At 43.5% G+C, this 22,865-nt stretch overlaps 1 protein-coding gene across 1 annotated transcript in view; it reads left to right on the top strand.

Moving 5' to 3' along the window:
* The window catches only part of BACH2 (BTB domain and CNC homolog 2), a 138,944-nt gene that overhangs the window by 57,544 nt on the left and 58,535 nt on the right, over nucleotides 1-22,865 (top strand). Inside the window, exon 3 of the mRNA XM_066545923.1 lies at nucleotides 3,038-3,188. The gene's annotated coding sequence lies outside the window, so the exon portion shown is untranslated. The remainder of the gene's footprint in view (nucleotides 1-3,037; nucleotides 3,189-22,865) is intronic.

Below are 22,865 nucleotides of genomic sequence, written 5' to 3'. Positions count from 1 at the left end.
AAATGTACAAGAGGTTGTTAAATAAGTTTTTTTAAAAATCAAGCAGATTTACAAAGTCCAGTTAGAAGTATTGTTATTTTTCTAGATTTCTTTGCAAGCTCTTAAGGCGGATGCTTCTTTTTAGAATAAATGTAAGGTTTTCTTGCAACCTCCAAGACTGCAGGAGCTGGTTCTTCAAGCTGGTGTAGGACAGTGATTTTGTGGCCTCTCATGACCCTGTTAACTGATGGCCCACATGTGCAGGTCTGTGCTGAGAGCTGAGACCTTGATGTGAGCAAGCCTTGGAGCAGAGAGTAGATCTTACCTGCCTAAGATCCGGTTCTTCCAATGCTGTAAACCTGGCTGGTCAGCCTGTTAAACTGCTGAAATTCCTCTTCAGTAGGTGCACGGTTGGCTCTTCCCATGAGCTCACTTTTTATGCATTCCTGTAGGTTTGCAGCTGTAGTAACAGCTTTGCCTTTAATACTGTGCCTGTTTCAGGACAAGTCTTTTGTCGAAGGGAAAGCATGAAGGAGCCCTCATGCTGAGCATAGGCAGGGGTCAAGTTTCATTCTACCCTAAGCTGACCCCTGGGCAGGGAGATTCCTCCTTTAGTCTTTTAGATCATGTGTAAAACCTGATGCTGGCTGGATCATCCCGCATAGGGCAAGAATATCTGGGGAACATGGGGAGAGGTATGGAGTCAGACATTTGCAGAAGGGAATGAAATGTTTGGGATGCAGCCTCATGCTTTCTACAGCAGTGAACATCAATCAGACCTTCTCAGAAAAGCTTCAGTGGTGCTGAAAGGCTTCTTTCTCCCCCCACCTCCTGTGCCCTTGATTTTCTCTTGTTTCCCTATTCCCAATGTCTGTTTATTCTCTTTTTCGTCTGATACACCGTGGCATGTGCAATTTTTGCCCAGGAAAATAAGTTATCCTTAAAAACACAGAGGCTTCCCTGGTTTTAGTCCTTTGGCCATTGAGTAAGCAACAGTTATTTTTGTTCTACAGTGATTTATGACTGAACAGATTTAGAGTTTATATTTTTAGGTTTATAGGCAATTTAAATAATCTATATTTGTGACTATAAATATTTGATATTCTTACAGTCTGTCAATGAATGTTATGCCCAATTGGAGAAAACTGTATAAACTAAAGAGACACAAGCATTGTGTTCCTAGCACAGCCTCATGATTCTTTTCAAGTACCTAATTAGGCAATCCTTAAAGGTAGCAAGAGTTTGAGCATTGTTGGTGAACCATCTAGAAGGGTGCCATCCAGAGGAAATAACCTGCTTTCCATAAGTGAATCAATTCTCCACAAGACTTGGAGTACAATGCAGTAGGATCACTGCTCAGAAATTATTGAACTTTTTTTACCAGGAACAGCATACTTAGAAAAATAACCACCAAATTTCTCTCGTTTGCGCTGCTTTTTGTTTCCCCCCCCCCACACACACACTTCTTTATGGAGTCATAAACAGGCATTAGTCATAATAAATAGACATAGCAGACATCTCTTGAGAAACCAGGATTTTTTACTGAAGAGTTAATTTTGCATGTTTTTAAAAAATAAGAGTAGTTTTTTTAAAATATCTAAACTTCAGGGGTTTATTTTCCTCTGCCTCACCTCCCCCTTTATCTAGCTTTAGTTTGTGGTAATCCTGCAGACACAGCCTTTGCAGTGATCCTGTGAAGACAGATACATGCCACTGCTTGTACTGCTGCTGTCCCCTTCTGTTCAAAAGAAAACCATCTTCCTGTCCACTCCCAGTTGCCAACTTCACTCAAGTAAATAGTAGTTAAGCATTCCAATGTTTTTTCCAGGAAAACAGTGAAGTATTGGGCACTGGCAACTTGAAAACCTCAGCCTGAGAACCCCTGTAGCTTAAAGCTCATTACTTCTCCTTCCACAAGTATTTCCTCCCCAGCTACTTCAGAGTGTGACTGTTTCCTTGATAGATGGGGGAAGCCTTTTCTGGGATTGGGACTGTGCTCACTGTGGGGTCTGGGCTGTGTGATGATGCTGGGATTGGCTGCTGGAGGTTTCACCCCCCCCTGCTCCAGCCTCCTGGCCCCATCCCTGCTCTCACCAGCCTTCCCCATCCCAGAGTGCCTCCCCTCCAGGGACTCCAGCCCTGAGCCCCTTGCACAGAGGTGACAGCACAGTGAATTTTCTGTGGGCAGATGAACATTTCATTCTCTTTCCAGGTTTCTTTTGACATGGACTGGCATGACAGGTAGCTTTGCTTTAGGGTAGCTGCAGGATTATGACACACATTGCATCGACCCAGGGATACCAAATTAAGCTGATGGTGTTTCTTTGAAGCTCACCAGTGTAAAGGAGAAACAAAGGAACAAATTTTGTGTTCCTAACCTATATTCCTTGATAAAATCAATGCAAAGCTTTGACAAAAGCCAATATTAATTATTATTTAAAGCCTACTAGATAAATTTGCTGGTTTTTGATAACTCCTTTCTGGTGTGATGTGCAGTTTCATAAAACCAGAGGGTGATTTAGGTTCAGCTTTTTATCTGGTTCCAGCCCATCTGCCATGGGCAGGGACAACTATCACTAGACCAGGTCACTCAAAGCCCAATCCAGCCTTGGCCTAGAACACTTCCAGGGATGGAGCATCCACAGCTTCTCTGTGCAACCTGCTCCAGTGCCTTGCCACCATCACACTAAAGAATTCCTTAGTATGTATGTGTAACAGTGCACGTACCTGTGGTGTGATCTGGTAGAGTAATCTCAGAAATGTGATTATTAGTTAGTTTATGTGTTAGCTTAATATCTGTTCAGAATTCTTTTCAGGGGCCTTATACTGTATGACTGAAAGGAAAACATGGTCTTTGTAGAAAGGTATCTACAGCTTAAAGCTTTGATGAAGTGTGAAATGGACATAAAGTAATTGTCATGTTTGGCATAAAAACCTTCTATATTAAAGAAAAAAGATGCCCCAGTGTGTTTTTTAGAATCAGAGGGAAAAAACAAAGAGGTGTTTGTAAAGATTCAGTGCATGATTTTTTTAAATTTGTGCCTTTATTTTATTTTAGGTTGCTCCAACTGAGTTGCCAGAACACTGCCCCACAGAACTTTGGAGGGTCACTTCTTAATGGATTGCTGCAGCCTCTTAATTTCTCCATTGATCCTGTTCCCTGCATCGTGAGAACATTTTAGCCAGCACAGAACCTAGAAAAGTTACATGTAAGTTGTGATTCCAATTCCTTTCTATTTAAAGAAAAAATGAAAAAAAAAAAAAGATCTTGGGAATGCAAGGTAGAGGCAGTAAATATCACACTTTAGAAAAACACCGTAAAAGCTGTAATTCAACTGCAAACATTAGGTGGTGAATAAATTGTTATTGAAGTAGTTACTTGCTTTTTTAACCTAAATAGTGATTGTCATTTTGACGGCTTTTCTAAGTGTTCTGCTACTACGGTAAACCATAGTGAGAATTGCCTAAAATAGCTCTGTTCCCCCACTGCTCTAACTGCGCTTTGTTTTTCTCTGCAACGGGCTGCATGTGTGCACCCTTGCCTTGGTGTACCTTGCCAAAGTTGCACGTGCTCCACGTCAGTTTGGAGGCCATCACCTGCCCTACAGGACTGCAGGCACCCTTCTATTTCTCCCATGACAGAATCCATATGCTTCTCCTTTCGGGTTCCTGGAGTATTTCCCTTGGAGGAGCCCTGATGCTGCTTCATCCTTCAGCCTGCTGCTCCAAAAGGCTCTGTAAGCATCAGAAGTGTCTTTATTGCTACCTCCTGCTCCTTCCAGGTGGAATCAGTGCTCCACCTGAGTGTAGGAGGGTAAAGAAAGTTGTGCATAGATCTCCTAGGGACAGATTGAGGGGACTGCAGATCCCTTCCTAACTTCTCAGCTGGAGCAGTAGTCCCCTGTGCTTGTTGTGCTTGTTTGATATTTCACCCAAGATGGGGAGCAGCTTATGATGCTGTGCACGTATTCAGTCCCTGATCCCACAATGACTGAGTCTTCCTCTGAAACATTCCATAGTGCAGCCTGGCATAGAATCAGTGGGGTATCTTGGTTTGTCTCTTTGCAGTTTGTCAGCAGTTCTAACCTTAATTCTGGTTTCTGAGCTAAAAGAAGCTTCTGGGCCACTACAAGGATGGCATGGATGTGGTGGTCTGTGCTCTATGGAGGGTGGGGCACCCCAGAGCTGACAAGTTTGGGAAAAGGCTTGAGCACAACTTAATTTCATTAATTTTTAAAACAAAACCAAATTTCTTTGTGGTTAAGAGGTTTTTATCTTTGGGATGGTGTTATAGAGCAGCTTGGCAAAAGGAGGTAATACAAAATTGTGGTTCACAGTGTGGCACTGTGCACGTTACCACCCTTGTTTGTTCACTGCAGTAACAAATGCACATGATGCAGTTTAGTCAGAACAGGTCAGTGAAGCAGACCACTCCTTACAGGTCAGTTTTTCTTGAATGCTAACTAATACCATTTTTAGTATGTGGAACTGATCCGTATGTAATACTACTTCTAAAAAAATATGAATGTTTTGGAACCAAAGTATTTACATTAGAAATATACCTTTATCTGAAGTACTTTATTTGCTTATGTGACACTAAAATATTTACTAAAAAAAGAAAAGTCTACTGTAAAAGCAGGATTGTGTTCTTTAATACATATGGAAATTCAGTTTTTAAAGAGAGGAATTTTTTTTCTAGTGTGATAAGTATCAGCAAAAAAAATGGTGAAGTCGTAGGCAGTGGAGAAAGTCTGGGTAGGAGCAGAATTCACTGTCAAAGAGGCCTTACAAGGTGTGAGTTTGATTTTGTTTTCCAAAAAAGGGAGAGTGTTGCCATTTCCTTGAGGGTCTGGCATTCTCTGGTGCAGTTATTAATCAAATCCCCCTTAGCAAGAATTGTCTGACTACAGGAAAATTTTGGATCTGGCTTGAAATTTGTTTTTAGTGCTTGTCTTAAGGGAAGAAGACTTGAAAATATGAGTTGTAACAGCTAGGCAGGCAGAAAAAGCTTGTTTTTCATTAGTCCTACTTAGCACTATTCCCATGAGGTTTGGAAGCCTTATTCACAATTTTTTGCAGGCTTTTCTCATGATGTTTGAAAAGCTTATCATTAAGCATCTTGCAAATTCACTATTTAAAACACTTCCAGAGGAAGTAACTTCAAAAATATCATCCTTGTTGGGGGACTTGAAAAAGCAGACAGAAATGGGAAAGACAAAACCTCTCTCATTCCAATAAGTGCATGGGAAGTTTAGTCTTGCTTTTTGTTATGCTACAAATAATCAGATGTCTCCTTTTCGAGGAACAAAATCAGATCTGAGGACCAAATGAACTTGAAAACCAGTATGAGGATATAGGAGCTGTCATCAAATATGTGCCTTTCTTTTTTTTTTCCTTCTTTCTCTTTTAACTGTGGTTATGGGCTTCAACTGTGCATCATTTTTAAAACATGGTCTGTACTCAAGCTCCTAGAAAACCCATGCATCACCTCACAGGCTGTTGGCCGGGGTTGCACCCGTCGTGTGTGCAGATCCACGCCGGCACAGGTGGACATCAGGGCAAGCTGCCTGTTGCTTGTTTGATTTCTCTGTTTCCCATTGTCTGGCTGGTTTTGATGACAGACTCTGCTAGTAACAATTACCTCATTATAGCAATTTCCATAGAAAGAAGCAGACTTTCACTTGTTAATTAGCCCTGCTGGAAAGAGCAGTAGCACAAGGTTGACCCAGCTGTAACAACTGCATTCTTGTTGCTTTTCCCAGAGTGCAGTGGGGTAAATAAGTATGCCTTTCCCCTCTTCCATTTATTATTTTCTTTCTATAATACTACTAGGATGCTGATGGATAAAATCTCTGTAAAAATAGTACTTAGTGATGTGTGAGTTCAAAGCAGAATGTCCCTTGCTTGTTCTGACAGAGCATATTGCAAAACCCTGTTATGGTGCGTGTGCCAAGGTAGTAAAGAAAACCCCATTTCTCCCGGTTCTCTGGGAATGAATCCTGGGTAGGTTAGACTGAGTGTACTGTAATGTGGGAGTACAGCAGTCAGGGAGAAGCTGTGCTCTCTGCTGAGAGGCCCTCTCCATTTGTTATCCCAAACAGCCACGAATGGCAGAGAATGTACAGAGCTGTGTCTTGGAGCATCTGCTGGGGCAGGGCTGCTGGCATCCAAGCAGAGACAGGTGACTATTCCTAGCAGTGTCCATACTCTGCTCACATTTCTCATTTTGTTTTAGCCCTGTGTGATTTCCTTTAAAAGCAGCAAAAATAACATCCCAATCAATGTCCTTCTGCATCTCATAAAAAGACCAGATTGGTACTGCTTATCCAATGTTGTGAATTCAGCAAGGGCCTATAAGTGGTTTAAACAGGATAAAAAAATGAGGCAACCCAAAACTCAGAAAGTTCTGTCCAGAAATTTCATATTTGCTAGGTGTGAGTTCTTCAGAGTATTTAAAAAAAAATTTAAAGATTTCTTGAAATCTATGCTATGCCCATCTCTAGGCAGATGTAAATAATATAAAATTTTAAATATGCAGATATTGGTGGTTTAATGTCTGTCACCCGCCTACCACCACAGCCTGGGAAAAATGTAATTTTTTTTCAATCTGCTCTTAAAGGTCAGATAACTTGACAGAATTCAGAAGAAAAGCAGATTTCTTAAGGCAAAATTGTATCACTTTGAACATTGACTTACCAAACACTCCTAACCATCAGTAGCAAACCCTGTTCTCAAGTGCCATGACCGTACCTGAGGACATTGGCAAGTTTATCTTACTGGATGAGAGATGTGGCCATGTCTACGTTTCACGATTTTTCTGGTACGTTTTCCTGTTGGAGTGCTGTTTTCATAGGGGTGAAGGCACTTTCTTACTCATTTTATGGTACTGGCATATCAGGACTCTGTGCCTTGTGACACCAGTGTGTGGAGTGTCTCCTGCCTCAGGGACCTTCACAACCTCCCGTGGCATCCTGTCCATTGACCACTGCTAGCAGCTCTGTGTCAGTGCCTCGATGTGATCAGGTGCTTCTCAGCACCGTCAGAGCCTCTGTACCTCAGCCAAGCTGCTGGCCAGGGACAGCTTTTGATACAAACACATCAATATATATATAAGTATATGATTTTTTAAATAAAATATGTATCTGGACAAATATATGTCCTGAACGGCGCTGGTGTGGCTTCAGGCAGGGCGCCTGCACGTGACACACGTGTGGGTGGTGAGCCAGGGTCCCTTCCTGGAGGTTTCTGCCCAAGACCCCAGTGCTGGAGGCATCCCCATCCAGGCACACGCAGTGACCGCGGGCTGTGTGGCTGGGAGGAGCACTCTGCTCCTGTTCAGCTGCTAACAGCAGCAGAGGACAGCGGGGTTTGCTGCAGTGTAGTGTGCCATCCGAACCTGAGTTCCTCTGACACTCTCGCCTTGCTGGCATTGACCACAGGTTTGTTTGTTCGTCACCCCAGCGGTGCCACGGGCTGCGTGGGCACGCAGCATCATTGATCTGTTTACTCAGTGTTCCCCTTGTGGCCGCCGTGTTGTGGCGAGGACTTTTATTTTTTGCTGTGGCAGGTGACATCGCGGGTGTGTGTGTGTGTGTGTCAGCCCAAGGGACTGAGTCACAGCCCTCCCTCCACCCAGGGCCAGCGGCACTTCCCCTTTCCCGGCGGGGTGAGCTGCCAGCCCATCTCCACAGGTCATCTCACCAGCCTGTACATTGCATTTTTTTGGTTTTTTACAGAAAAGCCTGAGAGACGGTGGCAGCCAGACCAACTTTCTCTGTAACCCAAACCAGTGAAAAGTAAAATCCATCTCACCACATCAGTTTTGTTTTCACTGCTGGCTCAACCTCTCCTCTCCCTCTGGCAGAGCCCTGCACAGTCATTCAGTGCCCGGCTTGGGGGTGGTGTGGTTGTTAGCTCAGTGGTGTATGACCCATTTATTTTCATAATACTTAGATACCCGCGCTTCTGCGGCGTTCGGCACACAGGTGCTGCGACCTAAATCCTGGGCAGAGAAGCGCACACCTGATTCCAGCGGCGTGCCTGGGGAGCAGCCGGCTCTGCCCCAGCCTTGTCGGGAGCTGCAGGAAGCTGGTGTGCTTTTGGGTCTAGCAGGCAATTGATGAGCAAAGGCAGGTAAAGGTGCATTTCTCTGGAGCCAGCACTTTGTCTTCGATCATTTAGTTAAGTATTGATTGCTAGCTGGTGGGACATGCTTCCTGTTACGATGTACAAAGAGTAGAGATGTAAAGGCGCTGCATTGGATCGTTCTCTCGCTATAATAACCGGCACTTTCTGCGACACCAAGATGATTAATGGCACAAGATTGCTCACTCTCAACATCTCCAGACACGGCATCACCCTCGTGTTGGGTCTGGTCTTAAGATAGATCTTTTTTCCTTTATTTCTTTTTTACTCAGTTAGTTGAATTCGTTTTCTGCGGGTTTTCAGATGATAATTAGGTTTATGCTTGTGTTACTTTCTGTAAATGGAAAGAATCAGGCACAGGACGCACAGGAGAGTAAACTGGCATCACAGTAGCCCTGAGAGTTTTGGTACAAAATTAAAGAGTAATTTGCAAAGTGACTTGAAGTAAAGTGGATTTAAACACAATGAAATCATCCTTGACAGCAATTTGTTTGAAGTTCTTCTACTGTTATGAGTGTAAAGGGATTTTTTTTCTTTTTAATTGCCAGTTTCTGGGTAGAGTATTCAGCATAATTTCTCACAGGTAAGTGAAGCATTAACTCCTTGTACCTCAGTATTTTGGGCAGTGTGGGAAGAAACCGAGAGTTAGGGGGAAGCACCTTCTCTACTTCATCATTTAAAAATCAGTCAGTGGTCAGCTAACTTAGAGAAAGACTTTACCAGGGACACTGGTGCTGGGAAAAATGTATGAAAATCCACCAGAATCCTGGACAGTAGGTAGGCACAGCATGTGAAAAGTTGTCTTCAGTGTTTCACAGAATATAATGGCACTCTAGATATAAACTGGAAAAAAAGTAACAGCAACTAGCTAGTTTGCATTCCTTGTTCAGATGAGCCATGAGTTTTGGGGCTTTTACATTTATATACTTTTGCTGTAGGTGTTGGAAGTGTGGGTGGCCACGAAAAAGCAGTGGTTACAATAAGATTTTCCGTTTATTGCCCTTTGTGTACGACTAAAAATAAGATTCAAATGCTTCAGCATTTGTGGAGCAAGCATAATATTTCTCTGCGATCTGATGACTGGCTTGCCTGCAGCTTCAGCTCTGTCTGGTGGGTGAGTCCTAGGTTTTAATGCTTGTAAATGGGTCTGTGTTGGAAGGAGAGTCAGACCTTACTTGTGGTGTGGTCTGGCTGTGTTAGTTCATCAACTTCTTACTGGAAAAAAAAAAAGAAAAAGTAGTTAGGCTTAGTACATAAGTTAAAGGTGGTGATGAAAGAATTTTGGAAGCAGAATTGTTCTGCTGTCTGGAAAAAGCAGCTTTGGAGAGGACTGAAAGATCTTTAAAGTCAAAACTTTCAAAACTTCAGTGGTGTACCTTGAATTGTTGATCCAGAACTTCATCTTCTGGCAAAGAAAAAGTGAAGCAGAGAAAAAAAAAGGAAATCTATATAAATCTGCTGAGCTTGAGAAACAAATTCTCAGGGTTAACTTTTGGCAGATAAAATCCTTTTGGTTTGCTTTTTAGGGTGACTGTTGAAATACACTATGTGATGCTTTTCCAAGTAGTTGCACTGGTTAGGAATCCACTAAACCAGTTGTGGTATCTTGAACTACTAAAGTGTTCTGACCACATTAATTGATATGTCAGCTCGTGGTCAAGAGAAATATTAAAGAGAGATGTCAATATATGCAGGGAAATTTGTAGCTTCATGGTGTCAGCTTTGGTGCTGTCCCAGCTTCGCTCATTAGTAGCTGTGGCATTTCCAGAGAATGAGTGTGCCTGTGCATGTCAGGCTTCTCAGTCTGATGTCATTCTTGATGGATGAGAGGAGAGAGCATCTATCCAAGAGCTGCAGGACCCAAGGTAGAGGTTAAAAACTTGCTCTCTGCTGTGTGGCAGCTTAAGCATCACTGCTTTCTTGTCACTTCATGACCTTCCCAGCTTTGCCAGGCTTTGCAGGGCAGCAGAGGTGTTGGTCTTGAGAACTGGGCTTTATAAGACAATAGGTTTGCACTCTGACTAACACCACGTGGTGCGGAGGATGTGAGGTGCTGGGGGCACTTAGAGGTACACGCGCTTGTTCCATGGACTAGTCACGCTGTCAATGGTGAGTCTTTCATTAGGCAATATGAAATCCCTTTAAATTAGCTTGGTGTAGTCCTCCCTCTCCTCCTAGGAGAGCTCGGTGCCTGTCATTGCTACCTTACTTTTGCCTTTTTGCTGAAATGCTCCTTTCTGCTTTTACATCTGTGCCTGCTCATTGAACCGGCTCTTGCTCTGATACGAAGTATAAATGGCAAGAGAGCTGAGGCAGTAATCAAGACTTCAAATATTTAAGATGGGAACGGGCAAAACTTCAGCAATTATTAGTTTCTCCCACAGTGGTTGCTGCAGGGAATTACATTACCTCTGTTACAATCACCTGCATGTCTTAGTCCTGTAGGTGCCCAGATGCCGACAAGGGGCATAATCACTTGCTGTAATATTCTTCTGTGGAATTTTCCCTTTTTCAGTACAGTTGTAGAGGTGGTTTTTTTCTCCCCACCCACCCTTCTCCTTCTACTGCTGTGCCTGCTGCAGGTAAGTTCAAGCCTGATGGCTTTGAAGATAATGACAGGAGAGAGTGCAACATGTGCGTCATGTGGCAGCGGCACTCCCGCGCCGATTGCTGCTGCTGCGCTTTCCAGCGGGATGAGACACGCTGGGCTCTTCCAGGGGTATCACCACACAGGCTATTTTTAGGGATGGCACATTGGGTGCATTGTGCAACTATCAGTACCCACTGCTGTGCTCTTCATTTTTTCCCTTGTATGGTGATGAGGTTTTTAAGGTGTTTGCCTTTCTCTTGAAGACGTAGTAGGATCTCTTTTTGATTTTTTTAACTACTTGTAGAGGTGCTCCGGGGAATCTGTGACGTTATATTTTCTGTACACAGTTTGAAGAGAACAGTCCTACATGTGGCCACTAAATTAGGATTAGTGCAAGTGACACAAACAATGTGGTTGTGATTTTCAGCTGAAGAGTTCTAACAACCTCTTGGGTTGCAGAGCAGAACTGCTACCTTGGGAAACCCCCAGCTTGTTTTTGGCTTTTTTTTTTTAACTTTACCACAGAAAACAAGCTGTAGTCAGGCATTTTTACAGTTTTCATAAACTCTTTCTGTGGCTCTTATCGTCTGGAGTCCCTTGAACAGCCATGTCATGCTATACTGTGAGACAGTGACAGCAGCAGATGCTTTGGGATGTGGTGCAGCCGCACAGTGGGAGCAGAGCTGGACACAGAAGTTGACTGGTGGCTTCTGTCCATCGCTGCTGGAGGAGCAAGGCTGGCCAGTCACAGGCTGCTTATCACAGTGCTCAAATAATGCAAAAACATTAGCAATGGAGATTTGCTGTAATGGTGTGTTTTAAGTGCGTCTCTGCTCTGCCAGCTTCACTTTTAATGCACTCGGCTAAGGAATGCTTTGGAGGTTGCTGCTAATGGATGGATCTCTCAGAAAATTGGAATTTTGAAATAAGATTGACACTTTGGAGTGAGAAATATAAATCTAATGAGAGTATTTCAGCAGAGGCTTGTAATTAGGGATGAATGGAGGGAATTTGTACGCACAGTCTGCAGAAGGGCACAATGGAAGGTGAAATTGCACCCTCTGTGCTGAATGAGGGATGAAAGCCAATGTATCAGTGTCATGGCATGACAGTGTAGAGTATAAATGATACTGTCACTGAGTGCTGCAGAAGGTATCAAGGGAATTCCACTCCAGTAAATTACATTACTTAGACAGACCTGAAGGCATTGTGTCTGAATGATTGGAGGGAAAAAGGTTGTCAGCACAAAGCAGAAGATATTATAGAACAACTGGCTGCAGGCTTGGAAAGCAGTTTTTTTCTGATGTTTACCATGCAAAGCTTTTCAGATGCTGTTTAAATTTATTTTTTGGTTAAATTACAAATGTATTGATGAAGGAAAAGTGTTTTTTGAGGTGGTGCTTGGAGTGGACACCAGCCTGCAGCAAAAGGTGCGAGCATGCACAGCTCCGATTTTTTCATTAGGATTTGGGACTTCTTCGGACTTGAGAAAAATCTAGTTATGTGTTCCCAGCTCAAGCGGTGTTTTTTAATGCATTGCTTCATTTCACTGAGGACTTCCTTTCTGGCCTAGCTTTTGTTTGTGGGGTACTTCTAGCACAGATTTGTAGAGAGAATGGGTTGTTATTGTTCTCAGTGGCAGTGAGGGGCTGGACTGTGGTGAGGAGCAGCAGATCATGGGACACAAACTTTAAGGTCTCCTTTAGAGGCGTGGTGAGGTCCATGATGTGGGCAGGTAGGAGCATGATGTCATGGGACAATGCAGCAAAAATCCAGACTTACCCTTTCAGCATGTATGTAACACAGTGCACTAATGTAACACAGTGTGTTCCTCACACTGTTCTGCATTTTGCCCACCAAACCCCACTGCTAAGGCCAGTCCCAGCCACAGGGATGGTGTTGAGTAGAACAGTTATTTCTCACAATTTTATTCTCTGTAACAACCTACTACATCCACCCGCACAGGGACAGTACCTTAGAGATAGGTTTAACTGCTTCTCTGTCTCTGACCTCACACACAGACAACACCTACAAGCTCCTGTAATTTCCTAATTTGCTCATGGGTGAGACAGCCCAGCTCCCACAGTTCTCCCAAACTGCTGCTTGATGATTAAACATCTGTTCCCCGAAGATGCTGAATTTCATCCTGTGGTACATAATAAGCTCTGCTTATCTTGGGGCTTCTTGTAAAACCTCAGCAGTCTTTGTCCTTCTTAAAAATGTACTTTCCCACTTGTCTACTCATAAAAAACAACACTAAAATTACATGCTATAAGTAATGATAAGGGAGCAGGCTCCGTTCCTCCTTTCCAAAAGTTGGTTTTTGGCAAAGCCCACACAAGGCAGGAAGATGGACATGCAGCACAGTCTTAGCAGTCCATAGAACAGGCTTCTCCACATGGGAATGGTGATTCAAGTTGTGGGAGCATTAACCAGGAAATATGGCCAAACTGAAGGGTGCTGACTCTAGGAAGGTAGCAGTTCAAATGCTCCCATGGAAAGGCTTCAGCCCCTACAGCCTGTAGCTGGAAACCAAAGCATCAAACCCACAGGCTGTGTGGAAAAGCAGTCAGGCATCTGTGGAAAAGAAGTTGCCCTGTGTGGGATGGGATTCAATAGTAGAGCAATTTACTCTACTGATGGGTCCTGATCATGACCAGAGGTGAGTGGGAGGAAGCAAAGTGCAATTTCTATCTATACCTCCTGCATTACAACTGGGTTGGAGTAGTCCAGGGTGTAGGTCTCTGTCTGTCTGGATAAAAAAGGGATTTCAGATATTAGAGATGTAAAGTTTGTCCTTAGACCATCATTGTCAGGGGAAACTACTATGCCTGCTTGAGCACCTGTTTGTAGTAGGAGTAAAAATCTGCTATCACTCACTTCCCCTGTGGTATTTTGTGTCAAAAGCTGGCATTTTGACACATCTGGTTTTTTGCATGTTGGGAAAGCAAATGCTTTTTTCTTCTATTTAATGTCATTTCTCTGGTCATGATCAAGCTGTGTTTTCAAAATGTGGCTCTCTGTAGTGATCCATTAATCCACAGAAAGTCCATTAATTCTCACAGTCCTAACTACTCATATGAGGCCATTTTGCTCTTCCCATGCTTGGTCCTGCAGCATGAATGCCTATAACCAGCACCTGTGAAGTCACCAGGGCCATTCGGGGGAGTGATAGGTGCAAAACTGGAATTTAAATGCTGCAAAATTGTGTGATTGCAAGAGTGGGTTGAAGCAGGAGAAGGAATGACCAAACTATGCCTTAGGGAAGAGTGGGAGACTAACCAGTATTGCTTTAACTGAGAGAGATATTGAGCCTGCTCAGTCAGATCAGTATCCCCTGGCAAATGAATTTTGTTGTGTAAATGGCTCCCTATGGTCCCAGAGGACTATCACTATCTCTTCTTATCTTGTACAGTGGATTCCTAAATAATCACTCTTGGTGCAGGAGAGCTGCAGTTTACTAAGTGTAGCTTGCTAACAAGTCGGTGTTTTAATCTTCATTCTCACTCCTCGTGCTTTTGATAACACAGGGCTATAAAGTTTGACATTGTAGAATCTTCTCTATAAATTCTGATTTGCTTGCTAAAAAATCAGCCTATTATTTTCAATTCCCCTCTTATCATTAGTGTTATTAAACTGACGATTGATGTGTAAAAACTGCCATTTGCATGAAGTTCACAAAACTGCAATAAAAGACACTTTTGTTCTGACTTGGTAAGGAAAGAGAAAAAAAAAGCAGCTAAATAATGCTAGTTCTAACAGCAGAGATGCTCATATAAAGACATGTTCTGAACAATAAGATCGTTTATCCATGTATGACATAAATACATCGGAATTTAAATTATGAGAGATCTTGTGAGATGCAGCAAAACGCACACCACTGGCATTGTGAAGTTTCCCTTCTCTAAAGCCCTGTTCTCTGGGAAAAGCAGCTTTACTTTTGCTTTGAAAATCCATTATCATAAGCCTTTTTTAAAAAAACATTTGTCGTAGTGCAATATTAAAGCAATTTTATACCCTAAGAGCAGCTCTTTCGTAAGGTAAAATGCAATCCCATGTGTGTATATAATTGCGGTTTATAATACTTCTCACAGCCCTAATTTTCCTAAAATTAAGAAAACCACTAACCTTTTTAGGCTTTCCTTTTCCTAATTGTTTCTTGTTCTCCCTGTCTTTCTTCCACAAAATATTCCTTTTTTTAAATCCCTGCTCAGGAGGGAAAAAAAAAAAAAAGACACAGAACACTCTCTGGATTCATCGCAAAACACTGCTTGAAGGAAACATTTTAAGAGTTTAGGTTAAAAAGTTTCTGCTTCTTTCAAACTACATGGGTGACACTGCTATTTTGGGAGACCATACCATCTGCTTGTTAACCAAAAAGCAGGGAAGATATTCCTAGTTCTAGTATAGGTTTTTGGGTTGATTCCACATTAAATTCCCAACTGATCTCCGCTTGTGTTTGCCCCCTCTATAAGCTAAGGAGAACAAGGCCACTCATCTCTTCCGCCGTCACAGCTCCCACGGTGAAGATGCTCAGCTTGTGGTCCTGAGTAAGACATGGTTGTTCACAACAGGAACAATCCATTGAGATCTGTGAGGTCCCTAATTCTTCCCTGCAGGTGTTCATGTCACAAAAGCTGTGACAAGGAGTAAAAGAGCAATATAGGTCTCAGCCCCTGATGTGCCACAGGTGACTGCTACCTGTGGATGAAGAAGAAGGTGTTTGGGAGAGGCTTGGTTGGGTTCTGTTGGAGGAGCTGAGTTTTTGTTTGTGTTTGAGAAAGAAAGGGGGAGGACACATTTTCTGGGGTTTGCTTGCTTTTTGAGGGGGAAAAAAGGCAGAAGGACAAGGTTTCCTGGCCCACTGATCAGCCGTCTGCCAAGCAGTGCAGGTGGAAAAAGTGCAGGAGCTCGAGAGGACAGTAAGATTGTCCTTGCCTAGGTGGAGAGGAATGGCAGGACTTGTAGTGGAGATGGATTCAAGGAAAAGGTTGACATGAATAGGAGCAAAGTGGAGTCTATGTATTTTGTCTGGTGAGTCTGTGGGAAATAGCAAAGCGGAACATGAAAATGTGAGAAGACGTTACTGTGGTCCTCCACAGGTGATGAAGACATTTGTCTGAGATGGGAGAGATTTAAGTCTATATTATATTGCTGGAGTATCTGCAAATACATATGTATCATCATTACAGTATCTTCCTGACTGGCAAAATGTTTCATCCAATCTCTGTTGACAGAAAAGATTGCCTACTGATAATTGCTTTGCTTAAGTGTCTGATAATATGCCAGAAATGAGAGCATTCTCTGTTAGGTCATCTTTAATTATGCATGTACCACCTGTCAGCTTTAAATCTGGAGAAGATTAGTTTTCTCATTGGATTTAGAGTAGGGAAGAGAGCCTTTAACAAGAGGACTAGGCTGTTGCAAACAGTGTCTATGGGGGAGTTTCACAGGCAGTCTCCTCATCATCCCTAGTCATGGATACCGCTGTTGGCACATGCGGAAATATTTGAAATATTGCCTAAGCTTGCTGCCGTAGTGATGGGTTTCACAGGAAGAGGATTTCAGACCATCTGTTGCATTTTCAAGTTTTCATCTTTCCCCATACCAAAGGGAGAGGGAGTGCTGAGGTGGGGGAGGACACGTGGCAAGTCGTGGCTCCTTTGGCAGTGCTGGGGGGAAATCCCCCCCAAAAGCCATGTGAGGGGGTTATTCACTTGCCACTGGTGAAAGCACATAATAAAACTGGTCAGGCCAGTACAGACATCCCAAGTTAATAGGAAATTAAGGGCTCAAAAGACTGAAAATTTATGAGGATGGGTGCTTTGCAGAAAACCCTTACAGGGAGAGATGGTAAAGATATCTGAGGATATTAAATTAACATGGTTGCCATTACCAAGCCTACTTAGGATATTAAAAATTATATTGGAGAATAAATTTATCTTTGTTCAGAGTGGGGAGGCAGTAATTGTTTGGGAATAATTGAAGGGATTTTCAGTCCATGGGAGAATACTAGCTGTTTATTTGGTACAGTAAAAGATTTTAGGAATCTCCTTGGTTTTCTGGTCTCCTTTACTCCAAGGCTGGTGTGGTTGATTGTTCTCTGAAATGCTTCATTTGCACCAGAAAACAGAAAAGGGCTTTGTTAAGCTTCTCACCAGCTTTTGGCAGAACATCACTTGAACTGTCAAGCACTGCTCCTGCTGCTCCTTGCCTATGTATCTGAGTGGCCAGTGCTTCCCCCTCTCTGCGATTTTGGTTTTCCAGCTTCTGTCATCACTGCCTCAGTCTCCTGGAAAGAATTCCTCTGTTACACTGGTTAGCTGACACTGATCGTTTTTTCCTGGTAATACCTTCAGCCAGAGCTATTTCTGAAAATCTGGGATTTGGAACAGTAGGTCAATTTGTAAAACAACGAGCGAAGAGGGACAGATGGCTGTGGATACGAGAGCATGTTTCTGTTCATCTCCATTTGGCTTCTGCTGATGCTTCGTTGTTGCGCGAGCGTTTGAGGCTGTCGCTTCGCATTGGTTATGTGGTTGTTGCTCCTTTGCTTGAAAGACTGGCCTGTGGCACTTGTCATGTCCCCCCTCTGCTCCAGTGGGGCTCCAGGGCAGGCTGCCTCTGCAGAAGCTTGCAGTGCCTTTGCACCCAAGAACATGGAAAGGGTTTGCAAGACAAGTGGATTTTCTGCTCAGAAATCTGGCTGTGTTTCTCTTGACCTTTTCTCCCAGGAGCTGCACTGGGCAAGGCTTTCCTGATAATTCCTTTGCTCAGGGTAAGGTTGCTGGACTCACCTTTCTTTATTATTCCTGTATAAATGATTACAACTTCTCCATGGTGTGTTGTGCTGCTGGGTTTTGCTCAGTTCTTAGGCAGATTCTGATTGATTCTGACTTGCTTGCTCTGTCTCTCTGAGTAGTGATGCCAGTAGCATCACCTTGATGTAGCTGAATTTTACAGACCTGAAATGGAAAAGCATGGGCGTGTGCCACAACCCTTTTTTCCTTGCTCGTGATTCATTCACCTCTTCCTTCCACCCTCCTATTTCATGCTAGAGGGCTCTCCAATCTTGCAGTGGTCACTGGAAGACATCTCTTTTGTACAGGCTCCTTCATTAAATACAGGGTGTATGCATCTCATTATCCCGGTGCTACTGCTGAGCTGTGCAGCACCTCTGGGCACTGCAGGAGATGTCCTGTTCACTGGTCTGAGGAACAGCCATACTTAACTGAATGTAGTACTTTGCTTTTGTCTCTGGAAAAAGGGACAACTGGATAAGATTTATAAATACCCATAAGAATTGAAATCCTTACTTCAAACCCTCTGAGCTCTTTTGGCTTAGGAGGTATGGCTTACATAGTCCTCAGACTATGGCTGGTCCTGGGGGCTCTTCCTTGTCCTATATTTTAGAAATGATTGCTTAAGCTACCTAGAGCAGCTTTTCTGGAAAACCTTCCTATTCTCGAACTTGGGATGTCCTATCTAATGACTGCTTCCCTCTTTTCTCTCCTGGACTGCTCTTCACTGGATCTTGTTCACTGCCTTAGTCACAGGAGGGGCTTTAGCTATCCTCTCCATTCCTCACAGGGACCCTCATTTAACAGTTCTCTTGTAACCTTTGGTGTGTTGCTGGTTTTAGGCTTCACATGTTTTCTCTCTGTTTTCACTCTTTTAGAAGCACTACAATAAAACTCTTCACATATCAGATTTAGTATCTGTTATAGCAGAGACTTCCTACAGGGTTCATACTTTTCCTTGCTTGATAGTGAAGCTGGTGAAATTCAGAGTGATGTGTTTACATTGAGCTATCTGACTGTATACACTGCTAATTTTAAGAGGAAGGGGGACCCTTCTTGGGATAATTAGTTTTGCCATGTTTATAGACACAAGCATGTTTTTCTTGACTCTGAGGCGGCTGCTGACAGCTGGTATTACAAGAGTTCACTGGGAGTCTCATGGTCCATGTGTCCTTATGTATACACAGCACAGAAACGTTGAAGCCAGGGAGAGATAATGAAGGCAGTGATGCTAAACCCTCTAGCAGTGCCCAGTAGTGAAGCATTTGAACAGCCAATGTGAGCCAAATTCCAGCTCCTGTCTAGGCTGTAATGATCAGGAAAATCACCTTGTCCTTTAATAGATTTTACCAATCTGGTTGAGCAGCCAAGTCAGGGGAATCATTTCTTTTTACTGCCGCAGCAGTGGCAGCACAAGCTCCTAAACCAGGGGGTTTGTCTGTGGCCCCACCAGCACATGAGGGTGGTGCTGCATGTCCCTTCATGCCCTTCTGAGCTGTAGGGACAGGGCAGTGTGTGGGTCAGGCAAGTGCCACCATCAGGTTTTGTGGCCTTTCCACCGCAAGCCAGTTGGCAACACAGTGCTGAAGATCGACGTTAATACGCACAACCTTCTCGAAAAGTTCAAGTGGGCAATCAGAGCGCAGCAAGTGGCTGCTTTTACACTTTGGTTACAGAGTGATTCTGGAGGGATTTCAAGGAAACCTCTTTGTAGCAGGAAGCTGCTGCTCTAGGCAGCTCATTCCATGAAGGAGCTGCGCCTTCTGCACCTGGTGCCCCCTTCCCTGGGCTGCTTAATAAACACATGAGTGCGGCCATTATCAGCCAAGCTCCGTTTCTCTCGCCTGTGCTAATGTGCTGCTATTTTATGTCACATCAAGTGAGGAGGGAAAACGGTGATATGAAGCCATTCCTTCCATTCCTTAAATAGGATTGATGACCGCAGCTTAACAGCATTCCAAGAAAAAGACATTTGATTGAAAGTGGCCAGAGCTTCCCCTGAGATGCTGAATAAGGATGTTCATCCTGGTAATAACTTGCCTTTGCCATTTTCAGAGCAGGCGTTCCTATTGCAAATCCTGCATTAGCTTGCTGCAGTTAAATGTGCACACACATGTCTGAAGGTACCTCTTTGATTTTCCTCCTCTGCCTCCCCCCACCTCCCACACAGGCCCAAGGGAGCCCCATTGGCTCATCGACAGCTCCATCTCGAGGTGGTTCCTCCAGCAGCACTGCTTGTTGCCCTTTGGTGCCCCTTCAGCCATGGGGGGGTCTGCTGTGCTCTGCTGTGCAGGAGCATCAGTGAGCTTTCTGAACACCGTGAGCTGGAATTCCCTCTGGGCCCCTGCAATGAATATTGCAAAAAACTGTGCTGAGCAGGGGAGGGCATTGTGCTTTTATGTGCCATGGCTTGCCAGTTTGAATCACATCTGTTGTGTTGCAGGGGGAAATATTGCTTTGGTTGCAGTGGGTTACTGGAGTACTAGCAAGTCTCATTTGTAAGGGGTCCTGGGCTTAAGTCTCATCTCATCTGTCACCAAGACAAGGAATCTACTCTGACAACTTCTGCAAATGCTGGTTTCACTTTTGTTTACTTGTTTTCCAGCCATGTTCTTTTTTTCTGAAATGGTGTTTACATACCGTAGGGGTTTTTTTATGCAAATCAATTAGTTTTAATTTCTTTCTCAACTACCTGATTTTTATCCCATTTCTTCACCACCATCCTGTTGTTAATTCACATGATTATGCGATGTGGTATCCCTCCCTGGTTAGCAAAATGTTAGAATAGCTGTTGGCAGCTTCTGAAAGGGTAATTAGCAAATAGGAATTACTCAAAGATGTGCGCACTAGCCTAAGTAGGCATTTTCCAGCTGTTTGCAAGTTTAGAGACTCATAGGCACTTTCTTGGGCTCTAACACAAGATTAATTACTAGCTACTACAAAAGAACATTTACAAAAACGTGTAGTGTGCAATCCAGACTACTGTGTTTTGTTCCTTACATTGGAAGTGGACATCTTTGTCAGTAAGAGCAGGATTTTTACAGTGCTTGGTAGTCCTTTTCCTGAGGAGCCGAGCCTCTTCATTACAAAGGGATGTCACACTCAAATCAGAATGGTGAGAGCTGCCTAAGGAAGTGCTGGGGGCTGAGTAGCTGAGTCCTGGCACTGCAGGGTGTAGCTGTTCCTGCCGGGGCACAGCTAGGTGCCAGTGCCTTTGTGCTGAGTGCCTGAGCCAGGAGCCTCAGCTCCCGAGCCATTCCGGTCTGGCCCAGGACATCCTCGTTTCCTTTCTTTCTAATGTGCAGGAATTGCTGTTCACCAGGCTTTCTTTAGAAAGCCATTTACACTGCTCTCGCTCATTTTGCATGAAGAAGCTCTCATAAATCAAATACAGCCACACAGCTGTGCTAAAGGTCTCCTTTTTATCCACAGGCAGCTACTGCCAGCCTGCTTTTATTTCTCCTCATTCCTATTCTGTTGTTCCTTCAGGATCAGCCTGAGGGCAGTTGTATTTTTGTTTGTTCCCTGCAGTAATAAGGTAGTTGATCCCTGATGGTGCAATGGAGAGAGGGGGCAGGCAGAGGGCAAGTGCATGGCTGGTGTATTTGGACTGCTTGACAGTTTTATTTTAAGCTCAGGGTCCTCTTGCCACATCCATAGCCTCTTCTGTTCTGTGCCTTTTTGCTTGACATCTCTTGTGCCTAATTCTCTAATCAGCTGGATTATCATCTCTTGGCACTGTGTCCTCACCCACTCTCTAGCCTCTCACCAGTGATTACCTCTCCCCTCTCATCTCTTCTCCATTCTGACACTTCTCCCTGTTTGCTTCTCTGAGTGCCTGTGACTTTTCTCTCTCCTCACCTCCCAGCATCATCCCACCTCCCAGAGGGAGAACAGACAATTTCTGCGAATCTTCTTTCTCGGCATTGCCTTCATTCCCACTGCTCTTTCAAGCTCCTTGGCAGTCGTTCCCCTCTCTGTTCTGGGCAGTGAAACATCTCTCTCTCTGCTGCCTGTGCCCTCTTTTCTGCTCCCTCCCAACAGCCCTACATACTCACTGTAGTATGCAATGCTTTTTCTTCAGCTTCTTCAGTTTCTTTTTGCTCACTGAAAACACTGGACAATAGCCACTCTTTCTCACAATTCATTTCCCTGTTCTTACTCCAGCCCCTCTGCCTCTCTGGAAGCAATGGAGCTAGGACTGGGTTCTTGCCCCCTTACTACAGACCTTTCTCCCTGGAAACTTCTCCAGCCATCCCTCCTCTGCCTTTCCTTCTGAGTAGCTCTTGATCCATGATCCCCTAGCCTCTTCAGCAGTCTCTGTCTCCAAGGTAACCCAGGTCCTTTCCCTCCTTTTTTCTTGAACCCTTCCACACAACCATAATAACACAATTCTTAGTCTCCTTGTGGATGTTGATCCTGGCTCTTCCCCATCCTTTCAACTTTTCACCATTGCCTCTGGATTTTCCCATTTCAAAGGTTTTCTTCATATCTCTCTTCTATTATTACTAAAAACATTTGCACAAATATCTTTTTCAGGGTTTTAATTTCACCTGTTTCTTGTGCTCTTTCTGGAAAAATTCTTGCCACATGTAGCAGAGAAGAATGCATGTGTGCATATGTACTTCAGGTGAGAGATGTGTGGAATAATGGCCACAAACAATACTGAGACACCTAACTTCTACAGTAAAAGGAGCATTTCTTCTTCATATAAGGATGGGTTGCTCTGTTGATAGGACTCTTAATTAAGAGACATGTCATTTTTTAATGTTTGAAAAACTTGTGCCAGATGACATGAGACACACAAAGATAATAATGCATATTTTTAAGAGATAGTAATTAAACATTGTGCATATGTGTGTGCATGTATATAGATATATGTATATACGTGGAGATATATATGTACATATATATGTATGGTTATATATAAATATATATACATACACATATATAACTGTTGGCACACGCACGTACGTGTCTGCTTTTAAGACACTATATGTGAGAAGGGAATGCTGTGATGGAATAGCATCATGCCATTCATAATCCAGTGGTGGCTGTCCTGTATTTCATCAAGCAACAGGTATTTATTTAAAGCATTTTAACGTTCCCTTGGGCATATAATCAAACTGTGTCTTTAGACTCGCACTTTAAATTCTTGAGGTAATGGCATGAATCTGTGGATAGACTTACCTGATCTTGACCTCTGATAAATATGAATTAACTGAGCCTACAAGACTCCAGTCGTCTTAATGGCAAAATCTTCATTTAGTCTGATAGCTCAAAATTGTCTCTTCTTTTCCTGAAGCTATGTCTCTTTGTGGTCAAGTTTGTCTAAAAAGATTGGATTTGGT

The sequence above is a fragment of the Molothrus aeneus genome, chromosome 3 (genome assembly GCF_037042795.1).
Source record: "Molothrus aeneus isolate 106 chromosome 3, BPBGC_Maene_1.0, whole genome shotgun sequence".
NCBI classification, from domain to species: Eukaryota; Metazoa; Chordata; class Aves; order Passeriformes; family Icteridae; genus Molothrus; species Molothrus aeneus.
The sequence above is the reverse complement of the archived record's forward strand: the minus strand, read 5'-3'. Positions and strand labels throughout refer to the sequence as shown.